Source organism: Pavona decussata, unplaced genomic scaffold, assembly GCF_977016875.1.
Source record: "Pavona decussata unplaced genomic scaffold, jaPavDecu1.1 SCAFFOLD_164, whole genome shotgun sequence".
NCBI lineage: Eukaryota > Metazoa > Cnidaria > Anthozoa > Scleractinia > Agariciidae > Pavona > Pavona decussata.
Window position 1 is genome coordinate 1,612,394 of NW_028145575.1, and position 14,264 is coordinate 1,626,657.

The following is a 14,264-nucleotide window of genomic DNA, read 5'->3' on the forward strand; positions in this document are numbered from 1 at the left end:
ACTCTAAAGACTGTGGAAGGGCTGAGGCAGTACCATTCTTTACATTGTCTTTTTGCCATCTTGCGCGGCGGTTTTGGAACCACGTCTGAAAGAAATTAAAAAAGGGGATATTGTTTTGATTTTGCACTTGATTCTCAGAACTGGCATATTTAAAAATGAGACATACAAAGATTAGTAACAAGAATGCAAGGTTGTTCCATTGAATTGCACTGCTCAGTTCTTACTCCCCATAATTTCTTACTTCCTTTAGTGTGTGCGAAGCGGAGGCATCTTAGAAGCATAACTTAAGTTTTGGCTGCCAAAGGCTAAATTGTTATTTTTCTCCTAAATGAACAGCATGACCTATCATTTTTTTTTCTCGTCATTTTTATTAGGCATCGTCAGAAACACGTACTTGCCCATCACTCGAGGACCTCAAACATGTTACATGTCAGTTTAACGTTTTCTTAAGTTTTGCTTTGCCTATGCAATTTCTTTCCCACCAGACATAGCAAAAAGTGATCAAATAAACTTATATTTGAGAGGCAGGGGATATCAAATGCAATGATAGCGTAACTTAACCAGTATCAAAGCTCTTTCGCTGGCACGTTGACCTATTATTTTTATCACGTTTTTTGTACTGATATCAGTAATCACTCACATATTTTTTAAGACGACTTTATTTCGAGGAAATCACCTTAATACCCCAAGCTGGGGGCCAAACATGGACGATGAAGTTTTCGGTGTAAACCGAACTGTCAACTGTTGCAGAATATGGCAATTGAAAAAGACTAAACATTTTTCTCGACAAACTTAACTAATAACACTGAAAGTTAACCTGGATAATTGTTTCTTCTCACAAAGCGTGTCAATGGTAGATGAGCAAGTACAAGAGTAGAACTCTTTTCACTTGTGAACTTTTCATTTTGGCTATAGTAATAATGCGATAAAAAGATAACTATCTCACCTGAATTCTGTCTTCCCCAACGTCCACTTCTCGCGCAAGATCCTCGCACATCTCAATTCCTGGATACTTCTCAATTTTGAGGGGTTCCTCTAATCGGGCTTGCTGTTTAACTGAATATTTGGTTTGACGACGCCTTTGACAAGGTCGGTCACCTTTGGTAAAAATATACAGTCGAAGTTAGTTTTCTACCGAAAGCTCGAGATAAGAAAGAGTAAAATGAAACTGGATGCACAGGTTGTGTTTTTTTTTCAGTGGTTTTGGGCTCACCAAATATTTAAGGCTTTGTAAACTGTGGGTAACTTACCATTTTTGCGCTCAGACATCTTCGTGGAGGAACTCGGTACTGTGAATGCAGATAATGATGCAAAGGAAGCTCACTGAGTGAAACGTGGTAAAGAGTGAAACTGACAGGGATAAATATATATATCCTAGACGACGTTGGTTGCTGACTTTGAAGACAAAACGTTTATAGTGACAAAATCTGAGTTATTTCTCATATCAGTTGATATGAGTCCTGTTTACTTGTCTTTTTTAATAACTTAAAGCACAATGGTTAGTCTACTTCCGGTCCTTTATTTCTTGCTTTTCATTAAAGAGGTGCGTCCTAAGCCTATTAACTGACAAAGGGCAAACCTTTCTTATCAGCCTCTGACAGTGTCCACAATTTTCGTCTCGGTGGCAGGGAGAAGCTATGCATGCCATTATTTTCCTAATTAAGACACAAAAATCATGTTTTCGAATAGGGTTTAAGCCTTTAAAGAAATAGGTTTATGCAACACATTCTGGATCGAAATCAGTTGTCGGATATCTCTCGGGGCAGAACTATAGGAGAGAGAAAAGAAAGAAAAAAATGTATGAGAAATAACTAGCATGAAAGACTATGCAGAAAACATTTTATGCATCGATTACATGTAGTAGCTCATCAGTGTTACTAATAAAAAATCTGCATTCTTTAATTGTTTACATTTGTCCATGAATGTGTTGTAAACTAACATGAGAAATATCGTTTGAAATGAAAATACTATTCTTACTCTTTGCCAGTTTCCTATGATTTCCTCGTCAGCCGCCATATGTTCCTCTGACGGCTGACAGAATTGTACCCGGCACATCAGGCTGTTCTGGCTGGCCTGGTTTCTTTCTTTCATCCATCTGAAACGAAATAAATATTTCGTTTAGAAGTTTGAAACATCATACAGGAGCAAATGACAGTTTTTGTTACCTTTAAATACACTTTGAGTGGACAAAGTGCCCAAAGCATGGCATTTGCCTTGCCCTGAATGTCTCTTCAAGGCAAATGAAGCATACGTTAACTACCTGTAGTAAAGTTTCTTATCAGGCTCCGACAGTGTCCACAATTTTCGTCTCCGTGGCAGGTAGAAGCTATGCATGCCACTATTCTGCTAATTAAGAAACAAAAATCATGTTTTTGAATAGGGTTTAAGCCTTTAAAGAAATACGTGCATGCAACGCATTCCGGATCAAAATCAGTCGTCGGATGTCTCTCGGGGTAGAACTATAGGAGAGAGAAAAGAGAAAAATGTATTAGAAGTAACTAGCATGAAAGATTATGCAGAAAACATTTTATGCATCGATTACACGTAATAGCTCATCAGTGTACTAATAAAAAATCCGCATTCTTCCATTGAACTGGCTGGTCTAAATGGGATAAAAAGGGGACTCCACGCCGTTTGGTGCTGCGGTAGAAAAATAGTGGATGACAGGTGGAACATTAAGGTGTTGTCTGGTCTCGTCACAGACTCTGAAGACTGTGGAAGAGCTGAGGGAGTACCATTCTTTACATTGTCTTTTTGCCATCTTGCACGGCGGTTTTGGAACCAAGTCTGAAGGAAATAAATAAAAAAAAGGGGATATTGTTTTAATTTTGCACCAAATTCTCAGAACTGGCATATTTAAAAGTGAAACATACAAAGATCAGTAACAAGAATGCAAGGTTGTTCCATTGAATTACACTGCTCAGTTCTTACTGCCCATAATTTCTTTCTTCATTTAGCGTGTGCGAAGCGGAGGCATCTTAGAAGCATAACTTAAGTTTTGGCTGCCAAAGGCTAAATTGTTATTTTTCTCCTAAATGAACAGCATAACCTATCATTTTTTTCTCGTTATTTTAATTAGGCATCGCAGAAACACGTGCTCTCCCATCACTCGAGGACTTCAAACATGTTACATATCAGTTTAACGTTTTCTTAAGTTTTGGTTTGTCTATGGAATTTCTTTTCCACCAGACATAGCAAAAAGTGATCAAATAAACTTATATTTGAGAGGCGGGGGATATCAAATGCAATGATAGCATAACTTAACCAGTGTCGTAGCTCTTTTGCTGGTACGGTGACCTTATTTATTTTGATCACGTTTTTTGTACTGATATTAGTAATCACTTACATATTATTTAAGACAACTTTATTTCGAGGAAATCACCTTAATACCCCAAGCTGGGGGCCAAACATGGACGATGAAGTTTTTGGTGTAAACCGAACTGTCAACTGTTGCAGAATATGGCAATTGAAAAAGACTAAACATTTTTCTCGACAAAGTTAACTAATAACACTGAAAGTAAACCTGGATAATTGTTTCTTCTCACAAAGCGTGTCAACGGTAGATGAGCAAGTACGAGAGTAGAACTCTTTTCAGTTGTGAAGTTTTCATTTTGGCTATAGTCATTAATCGAGGAAAAAAATAACTATCTCACCTAAATTCTGTCCTCCCCAACGTCCACTTCTCGCGTAAGATCCTCGCGCATCTCAATTCCCGGATACTTCTCAATTTCGAGGGCTTTCTCTAATCGGGCTTGCTGTTGAACTGAATATTTGGTTTGACGACGCCTTTGACAAGGTCGGTCACCTTTGGTAAAAATAAATAGTCGAAGTTAGTTTCCTACCGAAAGCTTGAGATAAGAAAAACTAAAATGAAACCGGATGCACAGTTTCGGAGTTTTTTTCTTCCTTCGTTTTGGGCTCACCAAATATTAAAGGCTTTGTAAACTGCAGGTAACTTACCATATTTGCTTAGACATCTTCGTGAAGGAACTTGGTACTGTGAATGAAGATAATGATGCGAAGGAAGCTCACTGAGTGAAACGTGGTAAAGAGTGAAAGTGACAGGGATAAATATATATATCCTAGACGACGTCGGTTGCTGGTTGCTGACTTTGAAGACAAAATCTTTATAGTGACAAAATTTGAGAGTCACTTCTCATATCAGTTGATATAAGTCCTGTTTACTTGTCTTTTTTAATAACTTAAAGCACAATGGTTAGTCTACTTCCGGTCCCCTATTTCTTGCTTTTAATTAGAGAGGTGCGTCCTCATCCTATTAACTGACTCAGGGCAAACCTTTCTTATCAGCCTCTGACAGTGTCCGCAATTTTCGTCTCGGTGGCAGGTAGAAGCTATGCATGCCACTATTCTCCTAATTAAAAGACAAAAAATCATGTTTTCGAATAGGGTTTAAGCCTTTAAAGAAATAGGTTCATGCAACACATTCTGGATCGAAATCAGTTGTCGGATGTTTTTCAGGGCAGAACTATAGGAGAGAGAGAACAGAGTAAAAAAATGTATGAGAAATAACTAGCATGAAAGATTATGCAGAAAACATTTAATGCATCGATTACATGTAATAGCTCATCAGTGTTACTAATAAAAAATCCGTATTCTTCCATTGAACTGGCTGGTCTAAATGGGATAAAAAGGGGACTCCAGGCCGTTTGGTGCTGCAGTAGAAAAATGGTGGACGACAGGTGGAACATTAAGGTGTTGTCTGGTCTCGTCACGGACTCGGAAGACTGTGGAAGGGCTGAGGCAGTACTATTCTTTACATTGTCTTTTTGCCATCTCGGCAGCGGTTTCGGAACCAAGTCTGAAGGAAATAAATAAAACAAAGGGGATATTGTTTTGATTTTGCACCAAATTCTCATAACTGGCATATTTAAAAGTGAAACATACAAAGGGGATATTTTTTTGATTTTGCACTTAATTCTCAGAACTGGGATATTTAAAAATGAGACATACAAAGATCAGTAACAAGGTTGCAAGGTTGTTCCATTGAATTGCACTGCTCAGTTCTTACTGCCCATAATTTCTTACTTCATTACCTTTTACTTCACGAAGTGTGGCACTACCCGGATCGCGTGGTAGGACTCTTCAAAAGTTAAATAGACGTTTTTCTGAAGAGCAAGCAACAATCGTCTGGCTGGCCTACATGGTGCACTACAGAAGAACTGAAAAATCAATAGATAAAAAATTACAAAGAAAACAAAGGAATTGAGTTAGACTATGACGAAAGAACAAAGAAACTTTCAGCGCGCGCCTGAACAATGCTTGGGGCTATTTTGGCCAAGACCCAAACAAATCCGAAACTGAAATTGTAGGAGACGTTTCTCGTTTCCATGAATTGTTAATGAATGACTCATGCAAAGTAATGGCAAGGCTGATTAATTACGAGCACCTCTTAGTCAAATCGGTTCACAAGAGGGATTTTGTCAGCACCGGGAATAAAACGAAAGCGGTGGTAGCTCTCTTCACCACAAAGTGGGCTAGATTGAAACTACATCAAGAAGTTTTGGATAAATTGCAAGAGCGTGTCTATTACTGTGATACTGACTCGACAATTTTTCAGTTTGATTCCAATGGGTGGAACCCTCCCAAGGGTGATTATCTGGGCGATCTAACTTCGGAATTGCAACCTGGTCGACACATAAGCGAATTTGTGAGCAGTGGTGCAAAAAATTATTCATGTAAACTGATCAACAGCGAAACGGACAAACATGTTGTGAACATTACAAAAGATCGGGGACTGAGCGTGAAAATGTTGAGCGCCAAAAAGGTTGTCAATCACGACGTGATGGTAGACCTTGTTCTGTCCAAAGAACAACTGCGAGCGAATGGTCTCTCTGGCAAGAAAATATACGTGCCATTCTTCTACATTTCCCGCAATTATGGATTTAATATACATTCGCACATTGTAAAAAAGACTTATTCTCTTGTGTTTGATAAGCGCGTTCTCAAAGTGAATGAAGGCTATAAGACTTACCCCTACACTTACAAGAAAACAGCTTAATTTTTTGTTTTGGGTTTAATCAGTTTGTTCATGTGCGAAATAATTGTTGAGACATATTTGATTAATAAATGAGTTGGCCACATTTATTGTTGTGTTTACAATTAATATAATTATAGTTAAAAATCAATAAAGTAGTGAATATACTCTGCCTTAAGAAAAAAACATTGCAATTTTCACTTTCAAAAAAGAACACTTTTGCGCAAGGTTCTCGTAATGGAGGATTTCAATTTCCGGTCTGCTTGTAAATGTGTGTAAGCCTCTTGAAAGGAAGTAGTAAAATCAGGGGATGCTATGGCCAGTTTCACAAGTTCTATTTCCACAGTAGCCAAACATTGGTTAAAAATCCCAAGATACTGGCCGTCATTGCGAACCAAAGAGTCACTTCGCTTTGCTCTATCCCTCACGATCTCTGAGCATTTTATGTTTTCTTTCAAAGGCACGATGAGCCGAAGAATTTCTTGGAGTTCAAACTTGTCATGCGTGACATTAGACCTAAAGTAGAAGTAAGAAAAAATGCCATTACACACAAGACATACAATCATACCATCTTTCTCAATTCACATTTACAAAAGAAATTCCATTTTACCTTGTTTCGTGCAAATCCTTGCCAGCAGAGTCCATCAGTTTTCTCAACACTTTTACTTTTTAGCCAAGTACTTTTCTTCAGTGGTTTCTTGATTAAAGGCTGCCCTTGAATAAATGCAGCTTGTATAGCAAAATACTAATTATCACACCCCTCCCCCCTTTATGCGTCATATCCTTTATTAGCGACGCGGCAAGTATTCAAAAAATCCATGTGATCTCTAAGTAAGAACAAAAAAAGCGGCAGCTCAGAAACTTTACAGCCTTTAAATATCTGACAAAGGATATTGGCATCGTTATTAGCATATAAAAAGGACATTCATGGAAACGCTACCTTTATTAGGGTTGTGGCAACAATCTTTGATAGTACTACTCTTTTCCATTTTTTTTTTGTAACTTTCATCTAAATTTAGCTTTATTACTCACTCACTCACTCCCCCTCCTGTGTAAAATCATTACTATTTTAAGAAGTGATCTACGATGAAAGTTTTACCTGATGATGATCTCATTTATAAATTTACAGGCTATTATCCAATGGGGTTATAAAACCACCAGTAAAATTAGTTACGACATACTGAGAAATTACTTCAAAGACAAGATGTTTAAAATTGGAGACGCTGAGACAAAGATTTCTGTCACGACTTGGAATGGTGCTGTAAGAATACACTTCAGAAAATTTTATCATAGTAAATTTAATCACAAAATGGTATCCTTTGAGGCAGGGCATCGCTCTAACACTGGAGGAATGGAGAGATTTGAAAGCTCTCATTCAAGAAGTTAGCCTGGTAGCTACATGTACTCAAATAATGCTGGACAGAGATTACGACGGAGAGGTGGGGGTACTGAGAGCACCATTTCAACAACAGTTTGACGTGAATGAAGAAGAAGATCAGAGCAACCCTCTAGAGGTGAATGAAGACGTTTTAAAAGGGATTGTGAGAGGTAGCGAAGAAACTCAAGAGAACAAAAAGATTAAACTTCCTCCCCCGAGGACTTTGACACTAATGCTAATTTTGCTTTCGAGTTTCAAGCGTGAGTTAAAGAGGTTGTTTGTGATTAGAAGAAAAAGAACTTTTCATGTTTTAATTACTTTTAGAAATATAACAGAGAGATTTGAAAGAAACACATCAGTGTGCTGTTGCTTTCTACTTTTAATTTAGCCTGGTAAGGCTAACAGAACTGATTATTTAATTTGATTTTGCGTGCTTTTTTTCCTTTCGATTTTTTTAAATTTTTTTTCTACATTCCTCGTGATTCACTACAGTATTGGGGATGCAGTGATCACAACTTTCTCCACAAAGTTGTAAATAACTTTTACGCGGGTACAATCATTATAAGTGTAACCGTCACACCCAATCGCATATCCGAAATCCTGGATGTAAATTTCTGGATCCGATTCGCTTGGATGTGCAAAAACGTGATCGGGGTAATTTAGTGTCGCGTTAATCAAATCTTTGATTTCACTCCTTTCCCCAGATTAAAAATAGGACTTTCCAGTGGGGGCTGTCTCTTTCATATGCTGTTTATAGATGTGTGACATACCATCTGGATGGAAAAGGATTAATTACCTGTACATCTTTAATCTTTAATCTATGTGAATTTCAACCGTTCAATTTGCAAGTACTTAAATTAATGGTAGTCATTGTACTGTGCGATTGTCGTTAAACCGGCTAACAGAACTGATCATTTAATTTGATTTTGCATGCTTTTTTTCGTTTTGAGTTTTTTCTCATTCTTTTTGATTTTTTAATATATTTTTTTTACATTCCTTGTGATTCACTACAGTATTGGGAATGCAGTGATCACAACTTTCTCCACAGAGTTGTAAATAACTTTTACGCGGGTACAATCATTAACAGTGTAACCGTCACACCCGATTGCATATCCGAAATCCTGGATGTAAATTTCTGGATCCGATTCGCTTGGGTGTGCAAAAACGTGTTCAGGGTAATTTAGTGTCGCGTTAATCAAATCTTTAATTTCACTCCTTTTCCTAGATTAAAAATAGGACTTTCCACGAGGGCCTCTCTCTTTCATATGCGGTTTATAGATGTGTGACATACCATCTTGATGGAAAAGGATCAATTACCTGTACATCTTTAATCTTAAATCTATTTAAATTTCAACCGTTCAATTTACAAGTTCATTAAAATAATGTTAGTCATTGTACTGTGCGATTGTTGTTAAGCCGGCTAACAGAACTGATCATTTAATTTGATTTTGCATGCTTTTTTTCGTTTCGATTTTTTTGCTCATTCTTTTTGATTTTTTAATATTATTTTTTAACATTCCTCGTTATTCACTACAGTATTGGGAATGCAGTGATCACAACTTTCTCCACAAAGTTGTAAATAACTTTTACGCGGGAACAATCATTGTCGGTGTAACCGTCACACCCGATCGTATATCCAAAATTTCGGGTGTAAATTTCCCGTTCGGATTCCCTTGGATGTGCAAAAATGTGATCGGGGTAATTTAGTGTCGCGTTAATGAAATCTTTAATTTCTTTCCTTTCCCCAGATTTAAAATAAGACTTTCCAGCGGGGGCTGTCTCTTTCATATGCTCCTTATAGATGTGTGACAAACCCATCTTGATGGAAAAGGATCAATTATTTCTACATCTTTAGTCTTTAATCTATGTAAATTTCAACCGTTCAATTTACAACTTCATTAAAATAATGTTAGTCATTGTACTGTGCGATTGTCGTTAAACCGGCTAACAGAACTGATTATTTAATTTGATTTTGCATGCTTTTTTTCGTTTTGAGTTTTTTCTCATTCTTTTTGATTTTTTAATATATTTTTTTTACATTCCTCGTGATTCACTACAGTATTGGGAATGCAGTGATCACAACTTTCTCCACAAAGTTGTAAATAACTTTTACGCGGGTACAATCATTATCAGTGTAACCATCACACCCGATCGTATATCCGAAATTCCGGATGTAAATTTCTGGATGCGATTCACTTGGATGTGCAAAAACGTGATCGGGGAATTTAGTGTCGCGTTAATCAAATCTTTGATTCCACTCCTTTCCCCAGATTAAAAATAGGACTTTCCTGTGGGGGCTGTCTCTTTAATATGCTGTTTATAGATGTGTGACATACCATCTGGATGGAAAAGGATTAATTACCTGTACATCTTTAATCTTTAATCTATGTAAACTTCAACCGTTCAATTTACAAGTTTATTAAAAGAATGGTAGTCATTGTACTGTGCGATTGTCGTTAAACCGGCTAACAGAAGTGATTATTTAATTTGATTTTGAGGAAGGCTATAAGAGTTACCCCTACGGTTACAAGAAACCGGTTTAATTTTTTGTTTTGGGTTTCATCAGTTTGTTAATGTGCGAAATAATTGTTGAGACATATTTGATTAATAAATGAGTTGGCCACATTTATTGTTGTGTTTACAATTAATATAATTATAGTTAAAAATCAATAAAGTAGTGAATATACTCTGCCTTAAGAAAAAAAACATTGCAATTTTCACTTTCAAAAAAGAACACTTTTGCGCAAGGTTCTCGTAATGGAGGATATCAATTTCCAGTCTGCTTGTAAATGTGTGTAAGCCTCTTGAAAGGAAGTAGTAAAATCAGGGGATGCCCTGGCCAGTTTCACAAGTTCTATTTCCACAGTAGCCGAACATCGGTTAAAAATCCCAAGATACTGGCCGTCATTGCGAACCAAAGAGTCACTTCGCTTTGCTCTATCCCTCACGATCTCTGAGCATGTTATGTTTTCTTTCAAAGGCATGATGAGCCGAAGAATTTCTTGGAGTTCAAACTTGTCATGCGTGACATTAGACCTAAAGTAGAAGTAAGAAAAAATGCCATTACACACAAGTCATACAATCATACCATCTTTCTCAATTCACATTTACAAAAGAAATTCCATTTTACCTTGTTTCGTGCAAATCCTTGCCAGCAGAGTCCATCAGTTTTCTCAACACTTTTACTTTTTAGCCAAGTACTTTTCTTCAGTGGTTTCTTGATTAAAGGCTGCCCTTGAATAAATGCAGCTTGTATAGCAAAATACTAATTATCACACCCCCTCCCCCCCTTTATGCGTTATATCCTTTATTAGCAACGCAGCAAGTATTCAAAAAATCCATGTGATCTCTAAGTAAGAGCAAAAAAAGCGGCAGCTCAGAAACTTTACAGCCTTTAAATATCTGACAAAGGATATTGGCATCGTTATTAGCATATAAAAAGGACGTTCATGGAAACGCTACCTTCATTAGGATGTAAATTTCTGGATGCAATTTACTTGGATGTGCAAAAACGTGATCGAGGTAATTTAGTGTCGCGTTAATCAAATCTTTGATTTCACTCCTTTCCCCAGATTAAAAATAAGACTTTCCACTGGGGCCTGTCTCTTTCATATGCTCTTTATAGATGTGTGACATACCATCTTGATGGAAAAGGATCAATTACCTGTACATCTTTAATCTTAAATCTATGTAAATTTCAACCGTTCAATTTACAAGTTCATTAAAATAATGTTAGTCATTGTACTGTGCGATTGTCGTTAAACCGGCTAACAGAACTGATGATTTAATTTGATTTTGAGTGCTTTTTTTCGTTTTGATTTTTTCTCATTCTTTTTGATTTTTTAATATTTTTTTTTACATTCCTCGTTATTCACTACAGTATTGGGAATGCAGTGATCACAACTTTCTCCACAAAGTTGTAAATAGCTTTTACGCGGGTACAATCATTGTCGGTGTAACCGTCACACCCGTTCGTATATCCAAAATTTCGGGTGTAAATTTCCCGTTCGGATTCCCTTGGATGTGCAAGAATGTGATCGGGGTAATTTAGTGTCGCGTTAATGAAATCTTTAATTTCTCTCCTTTCCCCAGATTTAAAATAAGACTTTCCAGCGGGGCCTGTCTCTTTCATATGCTCCTTATAGATGTGTGACAAACCCATCTTGATGGAAAAGGATCAATTATTTCTACATCTTTCATCTCTAATCTATGTAAATTTCAACCGTTCAATGTACAAGTTTATTAAAATAATGTAAGTCAATGTACTGTGCGATTGTCGTTAAACCGGCTAACAGAACTGATTATTTAATTTGATGTTGCATGCTTTTTTTCGTTTTGAGTTTTTTCTCATTCTTTTTGATTTTTTAATATATTTTTTTTAGATTCCTCGTTATTCACTACAGTATTGGGAATGCAGTGATCACAACTTTCTCCACAAAGTTGTAAATAACTTTTACGCGGGTACAATCATTATCAGTGTAACCATCACACCCGATCGTATATCCGAAATTCCGGATGTAAATTTCTGGATGCGATTCACTTGGATGTGCAAAAACGTGATCGGGTAATTTAGTGTCGCTTTAATCAAATCTTTGATTTCACTCCTTTCCCCAGATTAAAAATAGGACTTTCCTGTGGGGGCTGTCTCTTTAATATGCTGTTTATAGATGTGTGACATACCATCTGGATGGAAAAGGATTAATTACCTGTACATCTTTAATCTTTAATCTATGTAAATTTCAACCGTTCAATTTACAAGTTTATTAAAAGAATGGTAGTCATTGTACTGTGCGATTGTCGTTAAACCGGCTAACAGAACTGATTATTTAATTTGATTTTGAGTGGTTTTTTTCGTTTTGATTTTGATGAAGGCTATAAGACTTACCCCTACGGTTACAAGAAACCGGTTTAATTTTTTGTTTTGGGTTTCATCAGTTTGTTGATGTACGAAATAATTGTTGAGACATATTTGATTAATAAATGAGTTGGCCACATTTATTGTTGTGTTCACCATTAATATAATTATAGTTAAAAATCAATAAAGTAGTGAATATACTCTGCCTTAAGAAAAAAACATTGCAATTTTCACTTTCAAAAAAGAACACTTTTGCGCAAGGTTCTTGTAATGGAGGATTTCAATTTCCGGTCTGCTTGTAAATGTGCATAAGCCTCTTGAAAGGAAGTAGTAAAATCAGGGGATGCTATGGCCAGTTTCACAAGTTCTATTTCCACAGTAGCCGAACATCGGTTAAAAATCCCAAGATACTGGCCGTCATTGCGAACCAAAGAGTCACTTCGCTTTGCTCTATCCCTCACGATCTCTGAGCATGTTATGTTTTCTTTCAAAGGCACGATGAGCCGAAGAATTTCTTGGAGTTCAAACTTGTCATGCGTGACATTAGACCTAAAGTAGAAGTAAGAAAAAATGGAAAAAATGCCATTACACACAAGTCATACAATCATACAATCTTTCTAAATTCACATTTACAAAAGAAATTCCATTTTACCTTGTTTCGTGCAAATCCTTGCCAGCAGAGTCCATCAGTTTTCTCAACACTTTTACTTTTTAGCCAAGTACTTTTCTTCAGTGGTTTCTTGATTAAAGGCTGCCCTTGAATAAATGCAGCTTGTATAGCAAAATACTAATTATCACACCCCTCCCCCCTTTATGCGTCATATCCTTTATTAGCGACGTGGCGAGTATTCAAAAAATCCATGTGATCTCTAAGTAAGAACAAAAAAAGCGGCAGCTCAGAAACTTTACAGCCTTTAAATATCTGACAAAGGATATTGGCATCGTTATTAGCATATAAAAAGGACGTTCATGGAAACGCTACCTTTATTAGGGTTGTGGCAACAATCTTTGATAGTACTACTCTTTTCCATTTTTTTTTTGTAACTTTCATCTAAATTTAGCTTTATTACTCACTCACTCACTCCCCCTCCTGTGTAAAATCATTACTATTTTAAGAAGTGATCTACGATGAAAGTTTTACCTGATGATGATCTCATTTATAAATTTACAGGCTATTATCCAATGGGGTTATAAAACCACCAGTAAAATTAGTTACGACATACTGAGAAATTACTTCAAAGACAAGATGTTTAAAATTGGAGACGCTGAGACAAAGATTTCTGTCACGACTTGGAATGGTGCTGTAAGAATACACTTCAGAAAATTTTATCATAGTAAATTTAATCACACAAAATGGTATCCTTTGAGGCAGGGCATCGCTCTAACACTGGAGGAATGGAGAGATTTGAAAGCTCTCATTCAAGAAGTTAGCCTGGTAGCTACATGTACTCAAATAATGCTGGACAGAGATTACGACGGAGAGGTGGGGGTACTGAGAGCACCATTTCAACAACAGTTTGACGTGAATGAAGAAGAAGATCAGAGCAACCCTCTAGAGGTGAATGAAGACGTTTTAAAAGGGATTGTGAGAGGTAGCGAAGAAACTCAAGAGAACAAAAAGATTAAACTTCCTCCCCCGAGGACTTTGACACTAATGCTAATTTTGCTTTCGAGTTTCAAGTGTGAGTTAAAGAGGTTGTTTGTGATTAGAAGAAAAAGAACTTTTCATGTTTTAATTACTTTAAGAGATATAACAAAGAGATTTGAAAGAAACACATCAGTGTGCTGTTGCTTTCTACTTTTAATTTAGCCTGGTAAGGCTAACAGAACTGATTATTTAATTTGATTTTGCGTGCTTTTTTTCCTTTCGATTTTTTTAAATTTTTTTTCTACATTCCTCGTGATTCACTACAGTATTGGGGATGCAGTGATCACAACTTTCTCCACAAAGTTGTAAATAACTTTTACGCGGGTACAATCATTATCAGTGTAACCGTCACACCTGATCGTATATCCGACATTTCAGATGTAAATTT

General features: G+C 36.6%; 1 long non-coding RNA gene across 1 annotated transcript in view; it reads left to right on the top strand.

The window, feature by feature from the left end:
• The window catches only part of LOC146464429 (uncharacterized), a 31,432-nt gene extending 21,609 nt beyond the window's left edge, over positions 1–9,823 (top strand). Inside the window, exon 4 of the long non-coding RNA XR_014868494.1 lies at positions 8,078–9,823. This is a non-coding gene — a long non-coding RNA (uncharacterized LOC146464429). The remainder of the gene's footprint in view (positions 1–8,077) is intronic.
• The last annotated feature ends 4,441 nt before the right edge of the window (positions 9,824–14,264 follow it).